This window comes from Mastigoproctus giganteus, chromosome 5 (genome assembly GCF_048544385.1).
Source record: "Mastigoproctus giganteus isolate SK-2022 chromosome 5, ASM4854438v1, whole genome shotgun sequence".
Lineage (NCBI taxonomy): Eukaryota > Metazoa > Arthropoda > Arachnida > Uropygi > Thelyphonidae > Mastigoproctus > Mastigoproctus giganteus.
The window spans coordinates 87,193,406-87,208,094 of NC_143579.1; positions in this window are offsets into that span (position 1 = coordinate 87,193,406).

Consider the following 14,689-nt stretch of genomic DNA (forward strand, 5'->3'; position numbering starts at 1 on the left):
GGGAAGGAGCAGCAGTGAGTACCACACGCTTCTTGATTAGACCAGGGTTCGAGCCCGTCACCACCAAATACAGAGGATGCGGAAAGGTCAGGGAATGACCACCGCATATTCCGCAGCAATATGGCCTTAGTTGCTAATGCTCCTAAAAACCAAACAACAACAACAACAACATCGTTTATTCATTCAACTGCTGTTTTCTAGAACAACCTCCTTCGTACATATTTCCTGAAAATTGGTCTACAGAAGTTCAAGTCTAATGTGAACAAATATCTTCTGTCTTCTTCTCAACCTCCAACCCAAGAATGGTACTAAGTACTATAGGCTCTAATACCTCTCATATTTGGGATTTTCATAAAAAAAAAAAAAAAAACCTCACTCGTGTAAGTTTTAAGTTCTTGTGTTAGAACATAACCGACTGTTGTAGATGCTTGAAGGATAGATCCTAATCTGTGACCAGTTATTCTCAAATTCTTTTATTTTACCAGATTTTTAAAAATGAAATCTTTGTTTAAAAATATATAAGCTCATGTGAGTATTCAAATTTTTAAGCTATTTGTAATTATATTTATTAATTATATTAACTAGTTATTTTAAACAACCAGTTTAAAATAAGTTAGTTGTTTTTTCATGCAAGCAGTGTTTATTTGCCATTTGGTTAAACGACTGTAAGAATAAACTAACTAGGAATAATATAATTATATGGATAGGTGTGACAGTTGATTTCAGAAAAAAACAAATTCAAGTTTAATAAAGTATTTTTATGGACTGTAAAAAAAAAAATAAAAGATACGAACTTATCTTTTTGCCTAAAAAGCAGTTATTGATAATAATTTCAGTAGGTCTGTATGGAAACCATGTACAGCCACTCCACACGTAAAGGTTGCATTCAACGGAACTCTACGTAAGTCCCAGGGGCTCACATCTCGTGAGTATGGACTTGGCACACCTAGAGTCCTGAGCTGGATATCATCATTCTTCTCTTTCTTAGTGATTCCCTTTTACTTCTCTCTCTCTCTCTCTCTCTCTCTCTCTCTCTCTCTCTCTCACCTAGTACAGCATAAGCCTCAGGCTTCCTTACTATATATATGGCTAATAATAATAATAAGTCGGAATTTCCTTAAATGCTTATGCAGCACTCAGAAATTTGATTGAAGCAAAAAAGAAATGTTTAACAAACATGTAAATAGAATTATTTATTCAATTTTTTAATATCACGCGCAGGAAAAATTTTCAAACAAAATTTCAAAATTACAAAAAGAGAGAGGAGACAGGTGTAACGTCAGCAAGTTTTACCTTTCAAGCACCCTTGCCTGTATTAAGCACGCTGATGTGTAAGTTGGGGCTATGGAGATTTAGAAGGGATTTTTCCCAACACATCACAAAATTTCTCTGCAGCTGCAGAATCGACACTGGTGACTTCACCGCATACTTTAATGTTTTGGAAACCAGTGCAATGCTTAAACCTATTAAACCATCCGTTTCTTGCCACGAACTTGACTTGAAGTTCACCGTACTAATACTTGTTGCTTTTGCTTGAATGGCCATTGGACTCGGGCACTTTCTTCTGAATCTGATTTTCCATACATATTATTAATCGCTTTTTCATCTTCGATATAGCACTTGAATGCCGTTTTGTGATCACTGTTGATCTTAAATGCATTGATCCTTTAACATTTTCTTTTATATGCACACTGTCCTTTAAAATAATATTCACTGTTGAAGCAACAAGACCTAATTCAGTGCAATAGATGACAAACTTTATCCTGCTTGTAATTCTTAATTAATCATCTTCATTTCTAAATCAGTTTTGTTTCGTTTCCTAGCACTTGCACTCTCCTTTGGTCGCTTTTCTTTCACCATTGTAATAAGTAAATAGGAATGAAGAGAAGATTCTGAAAATTTATGTTTTTTATATGATTGAAGATTTGAGTGAAGGGAAACTCATTTCATTCACCATAATATTGTAACGTTAAAAACCCACAAATTTCAGTTATTGGTATTATCATAAATGCAATAAGATCAAGTTTACTACCCGTTTATAACAGATTACACCAACAGAAAAGCCCGGAAAGCGCAAATTGTTTTTATTGTTTTATGGTAGTGACCTTCAGAAATGTGTTTTAGAAAAATATCGCAAAGGCATTCAGAATTGATTCTCATAATGGAACATATGATAACGATGAAAGTGTTAGCACAATTTCCATTATAAAAATTACATTTTACAGAGAGCTAAATAGTGTAGTTATATACTGAAAATTTCAACTTCCGAGGTCTTGGAGTGAATTTCCAAAGAAAGAAAAAAAAAAAAAAAGTAAAAAAACAGTGCATTATTCAGTTCGCATTATATTTTCTCGATACCTATATTTATTCCTACTGGATGCAAAATAGGTTTCCATGATTTTTTATAAGTTTGCACTGGCCGGCAAAAACTTACGTAAAGTCAAATTTCCATAAGTCGAGTATTGCGTAAGTCGGGGAGTGGCTGTATGCTTTTGCTTGTCAGGCAAAAAAAGAACTGTCTACATTACTCAAAATTATAGAACAAACATTAAATTGTAAATTGGAGGCAGGGATGGGCAGTGTGGGTATGATCATTAAGAAATTGTGCGATGTTATCATTTCCAAAATGGTCAAAATGAATTTGTACCACAGATTCAAAGTAAGCTTTGGTGTACAGTACGTAGGTTGCCAGATTTAGCCTGTATGCTGCCAGAAAATTGCAGTTTTGTACATTGAATTGCAGTTTGTACATTGGCTGCCAAGAAACAGTTATAATAAAGATGGAAACTCCTCTAGTTACTGTAGGGCTGTATCAGTGTAATTTTTATTTTGATAACTTTTCTTTTTTGTTGAAAATTCCAGTCAAACACAAATTATCAGACCTATCAGGTGAAAATGCATTGTCTTGTAGAAATCTGGTAAATGCATTGCTTGGAAATATTCCACTGTTTGTCAATTACATAGCAGTATTCCATTGCACATGTTAGTAAATTTTTGGGTGAAAAAACAGTTGCAAATCATTTTCTTACGCTACTTCCAGATTTATAACACATGACTTTCTTATTTCTTATATTTACTTCTTAATCCTTTGGAACTTGTAGTTGCTATGTTACTGGAGGAGGTTGAAAACTTTCTGGTCTGAGTATGACATGGTACTGGCACAGTGTTAGAAATTTCTGTACTTAATGTATAACATTTCAAATAGTAATCCACAAAATTTCATGCACTTTCAAAGTCTTTTTTTAATTACAGGTCCTTAAAGCCAACAAAGGTGTGTGAATGAGTGAGGAAAGATGGACAAAATCTTTCACTGTGTAGTCATCCAATTTTTGGAAAAAAAGGGACACACCAAAGGCAATTTATGAGGATATGGATACAAAATTGGGGGAGGATACCCCTTTCTATTTCAAGACTGGGTGGCAGAATTTAAAGGAGTGTGAGCTGGGAAGGTGACCTATGCTGTGCTGCTAGACTTCCAGTGTCCATCACTCTAGAAGTTGACAGTGATCTGGTGGCAAATGATTGATGAGGGAGAGTTTGGTACATTGCTAGCATTTTGGGCATACCTTCTTGAACATGTACCACAGAATAATAGAGATTCTCAATATGAAAAAGGTGTCAGCATGATGGGTCCCAAAGTTGTTGACAGCAGATCAAAAACACCACGAGTTGTCAAGTGAACATTTGAATTGTTTTTCAAGAACAAGAAGATGCAGTAAATTACCTTACAAGGTTTGTGTTTCCACAAAAGAGTCCATCACTTCCAGCCAGAGAGAAAGGAGCAGCCCAAACAGTGGAAACACAGCTCTTCTCCCCTTCCAAAGAAAGGAAATTTGATTATTTCTGCAGGTAAGGTAATGGCATCAGTTTTTTGTGATGCTGGTGGAGTGTTGTTAGTGGATTACTTTCAGAAAGGCCAGACAAACACAGGTGCATATTACACACACCTTGTAATATATGCATGTGTCTGTGAGGTGTGAAAACATCAGACAAATGCTGAGGGAAACTCAGCAAAGGAGTCTTGTTCTGCCAGTTTAACCCTCTCTGTTACCAGTCAGTACTAGGTGGTAGAAGACTCTCATCAACCGGTGAAATACCACCACTTTGCTTATTGGAGGCTTGAAGTGGTGGAACCCATGTTTAGTCTCTAGAGCTAAGTTCCGGTCAACCCTTCCCTATCTCTTCCATCATGCAGTATGATTGAGGACTTTTGAGGTTATGATGAACGTCGTGGCGTGATACAATATTCCTTACATTTCGAGGGTACAGCTCTAAAACGGTGTTCGCAGGCCGGTCGCTAGTTAGTACACCGGACCGAACCTATTGGTAACTCTCTAGGAGGCTTCCGGATCAGCTAGTGTATAATCTTGCTACCTCTACTCTGCCAGATAGTGACTGGAGGGAGTCCGAGTAGTGTGTATACGGGGAGCATTGTCGAGGCCACGTTATGTCAACAATCTGGGTATATTCTTACCACATGTACGCCATATCCAAAAATTTCATTACTTCATACAGCATGTCCCACCCACTTTTTCTTACTATTGAATACACCATGAATTGTCAAACTAATAGAGCAAGCTTATCTGCGAAAAGATCTAAACCTCCCAAGGACTTCCTAATTCATTTCACAAATATACGTGGTCTCAATTCTAATCTGAACGATGTCCATTTCCACTTGCAGTCTGCCAAACCCCATGTACTTTTTCTGACAGAATCTCAGTTATCGATTGATTCAACTACTGCTCATCTCAGATGCCCAAATTATTCGCTGTATGATTCCTTTCACCTCAAAGGTGGTACTTGTGCATATGTCCGTTCTGATATTCCCTGTCAGAGACTTGGCAATTTGGAATCTCCTCTCTTTGATCTTCTCTGGCTTAAAATCTCTCTACCTCACTGTGTCAAATTCATCTGTTGTCTCTGCCGTTCTCCCAACTCCACTAATCACTTGGAGCTCTTTGACTTCCTCTCTTTGCAACTTGACTTTCTCCAGTCCAACTTTCCTAACAGTGAGGTAATTTTCCTTGGTGATTTTAATGTTCACAACTCCAGCTGGCTTCGTTTTCTAGTCACACCAATCCAGCAGGTCAAGATGCTGAGGCTTTTGCATTTACTAATGACCTAGCACAGATTGTTCATTTACCTACAAGAATACCGGACAATCCTAATCATACAGCCAATACGCTTGATCTTTTTCTCACAAACAACCCTTCCAAGTACACGGTAGAAGTGAGTGGTCCTTTACGTACCTCAGATCACAACTTGGTGATTGTCTCTTCTCCAATGGAACCTTTATGTTATGGCTATTCCCAACCTCGTGTTGGTTGGCATTACAAGAATGCAAAATGCGATGACCTGCGAGACTTCTTTTCTTCTATTCCTTGGTCGGATTACTGTTTCAAAACTTCTGATGTCAACCTTTGCTCAGATCGTGTCAGTGAAATTATTCTTGTAGGAATGGAATTCTTTATCCCACACTCCACTTTAAAATCTCGTCCTTTATCTAAACCTTGGTTTTCCAATAAATGTGCTAAGGCTGTCCAAGAGAAGAATGTTGCATATCGTAATTGGCTTGTTTCTAATTCTTCAGTTTCATTTTCTGCCTACAATAAAACTCGCAAAATTGTAAAGCAGTTATTAATCAGTCCAAACTAGAGTTTGAACAGGCTAAGAGTAGAAAACTTGCTTCTTGCCCTAATGGTAGCCGAGCATTCTGGTCTCTTGCCAAAGCTATTGGCCGCAACTTTTGCCCATCTGTGCTCCCACCTCTGTACAAACCAGATGGTTCTGTTGTCACTTCAGCCAGGGATAAAGCTGACCTGCTAGCATCCCATTTTTCTTCCAGCTCATGTATTAATGATCTTGGTAAAACACCTCCCACCATTCCCAACACGCTCCATTCAATGCCTCCTGTGGTCTTCCGTCAAAAGGATATCAGAAGGATTTTGATGAATCTTGATGCTAAGAAAGCTCCAGGTCCTGATAGTATTTCTCCACTTGTTCTCAAAACCTGTGCTCCTGAACTTACTCCTATTCTTTGCCGCCATTTTTCACTTTCTTATTCCAAAGATGTTTTTCCTTCTGCTTGGAATTTTGCTCATATCCAGCCAATTCTTAAAAAGGATGACAAATCCCTCCCATCCAATTATCGTCCCATTGCAATTACTTCTACTCTTTCTAAAGTAATGGAGAAATCAATTAACCGCCAACGCTTAACCTACCTAGAAACCTTCTGTCTGATCAACGATCGCCAGTGTCGATCCAGTGGTGATATTCTGGCTTATGTTACCCATTTATGGACTAATTCAATGGAAAGGTTCGGTGAAACACAAGTAGTTGCTCTTGACATCTCAAAGGCTTTCGATCGTGTTTGGCATAAAGGTCTTCTAAACAAGCTTCCATCTTATTGTTTGCCAACTGTTTTTAGTAATTGGTTATCCAGTTTTCTCTCTGATTGCTCACTGAGGGTGATGGTAGATGGCTCTCTGTCTTCTAACTTCTCCACTAATTCCGGTGTCCCCCAAGGTTCAGTTCTTTCCCCCACTCTTTTCCTCTTGTATATCATTGACCTTCTTCCATTGACTGGAAACCTATCCATAGTTTTGCCGATGATAGCACATTGCATTCAACTTTCCATTTTGAGAAACCTTGTCCTGCTCAATCAGCTTCAACTTCTTGAAAATCTGCTACCAATTCCTTAAATGCCAATCTTCAGGTAATTCTCCAGTGGTGCAAAGACAACTTAGTTGATTTCCACCCTTCTAAAACTCAGTCTTGTCTTATATCTCGCAAAAAGGATTCTTCTGCTCATATGCTTATTTTTAGTGACACTCCGATTTTTAGGTAAAATGATATATCGCTTTTGGGAATTACCCTGACTTCTAATCTCTCTTGGCACAAGAACATTACAAATATTGCTTCCTCTGCATCTAAAAAACTTGGTTTTCTCTTTCGCTCTCGGCGTTACTTTTCTTCCAGCCAGCTGCTCACTCTGTATAAATCGCAAATCCGCCCTGCCATGGAATATTGTTCCCACATCTGGGGTGGTGCCCCCAAAACCTCTCTCAGGCTTCTTGATTCTATTCAGAAGAGGGCAGTTAGGTTAATTAATGATTCATCTCTAACAGAGTCTCTCCACTCGCTTTCTCATAGACGTACTGTTTCTGCAGCATGCCTCTTCTACAGATACTTCCATGGGCACTGTTCTTCTGAATTGGCTTCTATAATTCCCGCTCTCTCTTTCAAAACAATCTGAACACGTGCCGCCACCAACCAACATCCATTTACTGTCCAACTTCAAACCCACAGAACCAACTTTTCCTCTTCCTCATTTATTCATTCAACTGCCGTTTTCTGGAACAACCTTCCTTCATATGTATTTCCTGAAAATTACAATCTACAGAAGTTCAAGTCCAATGTCAACAAATATCTTCTTTCATCTTCTCAACCTCCAACCCAAGCACGGTACTAAGTACTATAGGTTCTAATACCTCTCGTGTTTGGGGTTCACATAAAAAAGGGGGGGGGGGCAATGCACTTGTTCACAAATCTGTCATTGTCATACCTGCACTCCATGAGCGTGGATTTGAAATTGGTCCCCCCCCATAAAATCTAGCATCAGACATCATAAGTCATCGGACCTTGACTGATTTCCTAATTTAAATAAAATATTTGACTGGCACAGATTTTCCTACCTACATTGATATCATTGTTCCAGTGTTTTCTTCACAGTTGCAATCACGCTTTGCAGTATCAGTAGCCAAAAGTATATTAATTCCAAAGGAGACTATGTTACCTGAGCCCTCAAATAAACTCTTCATATACGGGCCAAAAACTTTTCAAACACACCATGTATAGTCCCAATTATTTCATAGCCATTTTTTGCATATCAATACATCAAACTCTTTAAAATCCACATCCTCAGGGATTGAGAGGTGTTAGATTTTAGAGATATTTAAAAGAGGTATACTGATTGGTTAAGCAGTGTTGGAGAAGCATATTTCAATGAACATTAAGCACTGACAGCTAAATTTTTTATGTCTGTGAACATTTATAATAACTTAAAAAGTAGTGGTTACAAATGTAAATAAGAGTTCAATTTGTTAAATGTTAACAAATGACAAAAAACAAAGTGACAGTAAATATTGCCATGTATTGTGATGTAACGTTAGTTTTAATAGCATGCCGTAGTGCCGTGTAATGTTAGTTTTAATTGCATGCCTTAATGGAGTATCAAATATTGCTTCAAGAAAAAAAAAATTATAATTTTTCATTAAAGTAGAAGAAAAGGTTATTTTTACAGAATAATATTAACAATAATGAGGCACATGCAGTCTATTAAATTACACATTTTGGTTTTAATAATGTTACTGTTCAGAAATTCAGTTAATTTCTCACAAGTAATAACAAAAGTTGGCTGTTATTACTTCATTGTGTTGAATTAAATCTATTGCTTGTGTACATCAGCAATTTGCTATCTATGATAAAGATTAGCCATATATTTAACTAATGAAGCATACATTTTTTTCCATCTGTACCCATGCTGGTCATTTTCTTTCTCTTTAATCTCTCAGCTGTTCCAAAGGAGCATGAGACTCACCCACACACTGTATGATTAGCCACACAGCTGTAATTTTCAAGGGTAGTTGTTGCTAAGGTACCAAGTTTACTGAATAAAAATAACATTAAAAGAGAAGTGTCACTTGTTTGTTTGAATGTTTTTCCTAAAAGGCAAAAAAATTGTTGGTGGCTAGATCATTTTCTTAATATTTCTGGATTGTAAAATGATATTTTTGTTTAATGTCACAGATTCTAAGTAATTCCAGATTTCAAAGGTTTCCTGTAATAGTTTTACACGTGATACTTGGTACCTTGATAACCAAAGTTGGCACTTTTTTTGAGGACAGTATGGGGTACCGGCACCTTTATTAACAATAACATGTGGATGCAGTACATTTACAGATTTGTAATATTCAGTTTTTTTTTTTTTTTTTTAACCATTTACCTAGTATTCAAATAAGTTTAGTTATTTAATGGAATTTACATTTTTCACTGTGTGTTGTTAAGCTATTTTCGATATAAAATTTTATAGCGATTTTTAGAATTTTAGTTTACTTTCATGTTTGTATTAAGTGCTATGTAGATTTATTTCACTAGCTTATCTGACTTTTGCAGATATTACCAGTAGTAGCCCTTAGGGAAATTACCATTTCCTAAGGACTACTATTGGTTTTCCACTCATTTTACAGTTTGTCACAATGTAAAATTTAGTTCAACACTAACAACTTTACATTAGTGCAATTTCAATTTAGATGCCACAGTTTTATTTAATTACCCATGTGGTAAAGTGGCAACGAGATTGTGAACAAATTAATATTAAAAAAATTGTCTTGAACTGAAAAGTTAAAAAAAAAAAAAAAAAAAAAAAAGTAAAGTAATAAAAGAATTACTGCTTTCTTTTCACCTTCCACAGTGAAGAAATTAAAAACAAAGAGTTACCTACAGACACTGTGTCAAAGATGGTTTTTGTTCCTGATAGTATCCACATCCAACAGCAAGGGATGACTGGCCAAGTTGCTGGACTGTTGATCAAAAAAATAACTAGAGAGAAAAGTATAATTGGCTAAATTATCAAAATAAGAGACTTGGATGTGCATTATATAAATAAATTGGAACTCTTGGAGTAAAAAAGATAATAAGCATGAAGATATCTAAGGAATGGGCAAACAATGAAGTGACCTATTTTGGCAAAAGAAGACAGCAACAGCCACTGTCTTTAAGAAAGTAAATTTTTGATCCTAAAAAAACATAAAGCTGCTATAAAACAGCTTGCCAAAGCTGAGAGATAGTCCCTCAAAGATCTGTGTTTATAAAGTTTGTCATATTTATATCATAATTAGTGGAGTTCCGCAGGGTTCAGTGCTGGGCCCATTGTTGTTTTTATATTTATCAATGATATTGATGAAGGTATATCAGGCTTAATGTCCAAGTCTGCAGATGATACAAAGGTTGGCAGGGTTGTTAACGACAGTAAAGACAGTATGGTACTCCAACTGGATCTAGATAAGTCGGGCAAACAGACTGAGAAGTGGCAACTGAAGTTTAACAAAATACTGCATATGGGTAGTCATAACCCAAGAGAAACATACCAACTGTGTGGTACTACACTCAGGGAAGTCGAAAGTGAAAAAGACCTGGGAGTAATTGTGCAGTGAAATTTGAAGTTGCTGAGTAGTGCATATGAGCTGCCAGGACAGATCATGGAGTCTTGTGAATGATATATAGGAATTTTGCTAGCAGGGACAGCGGGGTGATTATCCTATTATACAAGGCAATGGTCAGGCCACACCTAGAGTACTGTGTACAGGTCTGGAGGCCTCATCTTAGGAAGGATGTTGAGTTGCTAGAACGAGTACAAAGAAGAGCAACAAGATTGGAGATGGAACAAAGGGGTGCTCTTACCAAGAAAAGCTTAAGCTCTGCAAATTACAGCACCTGCGAGGTGATCTGATTGAGATATGTAAGGCCTTGAGTGGGTTGAGCAAGCTGAATGCTGATGAGACTCTTCCTCTTGCTCAGACCAAGAACCTGAGGGAGCAGTTTCAAATTGAGGAAAGATAGTTGTAGAATAGATGTGTGGAAATTTGCGTTTAGCCAGCGAGTAGTTGATTGGTGGAACAGCTTACATCTTTTGTTGTGGAAGCTAAATAGCCTAAATAAATTTAAGGCTGAGCTAGATAGGCATTTGGAACAGATGGAGGGGGTGAAATTGGAGGGGTTTTTTGGCTGATGCTGCATAAGCTTGCTTTCTTGCATTGTATGCTTCTACTAATGCTAATCATGAAAAATTGATAACAGTAGACATATCAGGTTTTTTGAACTGCATATAAGGTGGCCAAAGAAAATCAGTCTTTTTTTTATCATTTTGAATCAGAGATTGACTTAGAATTAAATAGGATTGACATGGGTCATATTTTTTATTCAACCAATGCCTGCATTAACATCACTTGAATTTATGCCCCGTGTTAGTGATGAAATGAGAAAATTTGGCTTAAAAATTTTTAAGCCGAGCACCAGAATTTCATTGAGAATTGATGAGTCGATTATGTTGAGTAAGAAATACACTTAAATCATGTAAGTTTGAACTTAAATAGTGGAATGAGCTCTGCCATCAATTTGTTTTTGGGTTTGACTGAACTCAAAAGTGTTACTGCAAAAGGGATATTTGATTCTTTGCTAGATTGTCCTCACTCATATAGTATGACATAAAAGTATTTAAAAACACACTTGGTTTGTGTCACATGATGGTGCAGCTTTCATTACCAAACTAATGAAAGAAAAATTGCCCTCATTAATTGTGCGGCCTTCTGCTAATCACGAATGAACCATCAGTTGGTGATACTGTGACATCTGTCAGTAGATTTAAATCATTCATTGACAAACGTTATATTATATAAAATGCATCAGCAAAAAATTTCAGGAAATTGAAGCTGTGCAAAAATTTCCTTGATGTTCAACTATTAAAAATTACAAAAAAATTAATAACATAATGGGTAGCATTGAATTTCTGGTCTGTTTTGGCTGTTTGGAATAACTATGAGGCATTAGCATTAGTAGAGGCATATGATGCAAGAAAATAAGCTTATTAGAATCAGCCAAAAAAAAAAAAAAAAACCCATTTCACCCATCCATTTGCTCTAAAAGTTTGTACAGTTCTTCCTTGAAATTATTTAAGCTATCAGCTTCCACAACCAATGTAAGTTTGTTCCAGCAATAAACCACCCGCTTGCTAAAGACAAATTTCCACATAGCTATTCTACAAGTGTCTTTCTCAATTTGTAACCTGAGCAAGGAGAAAAAATCCCATCAGCATTGACCCTGTTCAAGCCATTCAAGGCCTCATACACCTCAATCATATCACCTCTCAGGTGCCTAGTCTCCAGGTGCTGCATTCTGCAGAACTTAAGCCTTTCTTTGTAAGAGCACCCTTTGTTCCTCTCACAATCTTTGATGCGCTTCTCTGTATGCAGTACTCAAGGCGTGGTCTGGCCTGGCCATTGCATTATACAAAGGGATAATCACCTCCTCTTCCCAACTAGCAAAATTCCTGTATATCATTGACACTCCATAACCTGCTCTGGCAGCCTGTCTGCACTGCTTGGAAAGCTTAATATCTGACTGAACAATAACTCCCCCCCTCCCCCAGGTCTTTTTAATTCTCTACCACCCTGAGTGTAGTAGCACACACACACACAGTTGGTATATTACTCTGGGGATTACTGCTACGCATATGCAGGACTTTGCATTTGTGAATGTAAAACTTCAGTTGCCGCTTCTCAGCTCAACTTTTCTAGATTGTGTTGCAGTAGCATTGATAAATATAGAAAACAACAATGGGCCCAACACCAAAGTCTGGAGGAATCCACTAATAACATTAGTCCACAAAGAGCAGTGTCCATTGAGGGAGTTTTTGACTCCATTCAATGGAGCAGCATTCTTATAATGTTGAGACTTGCAGGCTATTCAACTAAGATCTTTAGGGTGGTAAAGGACTACTTCATGCACTATACAGTGACTGTTAATTCTACTGTACGAAAGGTGACCAGGGGATGCCCACAAGGATCAGTTTTTGGACCACTAATGTGGAACCTAGTTTTGGATGACTGGTTGCATAGGGACTTAGAGCATACAGAGATGGTGGCATATGCCGGTGATCTTGTGTTTCTTATTGAATGAAATACACGTATGCAACTAGAAATCGGGTCACAGCAGGTTTTGTTTGAATTTGATAGCTGGTGTAAGTTACATAAACTGACTGTATCAGGAACCAAAACAAGGAAAATGGTCTTCAAGGATCAATTTTCAAATAGAGGACCCTCTTGTGAGAATGAGTGGGTCAAGCCTAAAATCAGCAAGGCAATTAAAATATCTGGGCATTATGTTTGACGGATCTTTGACTTTCAACTCACATGTTACTTATCTATCAGAAAAGGTGAGGAAATTTATTGAGATGAATACTCGCATCACTAGAGTTGGCTGGGGAATAAAAGGTAAGGCGCTGAACTTGCTATATGAATGGTATTTATCCCCATGGTAACGTATGGTGCACCAATTTGGTTTGAACATGTAAGTGGAAAAGTATTTACTAGAAAGCTCAGTTTCATTCAAAGAGTAATGCTCTTTAGGATGTGTATTGCATGCAGAACTGTGTCGACCCCAGCTTTGCAGATTGTGACAGTAAAATTGCCTATTGATCTGCATTTATTGTATTGTGCATTGGCTTAATTCATCCACCGTGGCATTCCCTGTTCTTTTCTGAATACACAGGTGGACCTTTTGGCAGATCCCAGGAAGGAAAGGACAAGAATCTGGGATGCTTTGGTAAAATTCTGGCAAGAGCATTGGAGTGTTTGTGATAAAGGGCAAAAATTTTCCCCAGATTTTAAGAAATGCAGCCTCGATAAAATTCAAATGGTTTGCCCCAAACTTACAAGCTATGTTGTTATTAACTGGTCATGGTTCGATTAATGCAAAGTTGAATGATTTAGGAATTAGTGAAAGATCTAGTTGCCATTGTGGCAAAAGAGAATCATGGGAACATTATGTACAACTGTGAGGAATACAGTGATCTACGAATTGAATTGGTATCTCGGGTTAGTAATCTCAGTCTTATGGCAGAAGGCTGCGCGACAATTCTAGTTGATGAACAGGAGAACTTCTTGGCTTTCCAAGCCTTTGCAACTGCAATATTTCTTAGGCAGAAGACTCTTCTGCATCTGGAAGCCTTGGATTTGTAATGGGGTATGGTGTATGCCGAATTACCTAGAGTTCTGTGAAATTGTGGGGGCTTGAGTCTGCTATATCCACTGCAACTCCAGCTCCTTATGCTAAATTACCTAAAGTTTTGTGAAATCGTGGAGGCTTGAGTTTGCTTTATCTGCTGCAACTCCAGCTCCTTGTGCTGGCATTTCTGTTCTCGACAGCTCCTAATGCTGCTGGCTTTCCAACAGACTATGAACAGATGCAGTTCTTTCCAGTGAAGTTTGGACTCTGAAATTTAATTATATGTATATTTATTTTTTATGTAATTTGATTATTTTTCAATTTATTCATATCAATCTTTTTGGTCATGGCAGGTTTTTTTCCTGTACTTGGGCAAACAGGAGAGGGAGTATATAAGAGTACTACTAAATTATGTGTAACTGACAGCGGGGTTGCCATTGGTTGGCTGGGACCGCTTTAAGTAAGAAATATAAATCACTGCTTATGTCACAACAAACTGACTCAACAATGCACTGTCCATCCATGTCAACTGGATGCACTTCCTTAGATTTTGTGTTTCTTAACTGACAGCATAACCACTCCTCCCTTCTGTACACATTGTACTCATCAAATTCCAATTCTGCACTGCTTATATTTGTGTGACACCACATCTCTGATATAATAACAATATCTGACTGATGTTTTGACCAGCACTTCAAATTCATCAAATTTGTTTACTGTATTCATATCATTGGTGTATGTGCAAGTATTGATTTGTAACTCTTGATAATCAAATCAAGTAACTCTTGATTTGATTATCAGTAGTGATTTGATTATCAGTATTTACAGTGAACACAGTGTTCTGAAGTGGGATTTACTCAAAGAGTTAACTACCATTAGGGGTAAAGGGAAGGGGTATTGCTTTCGT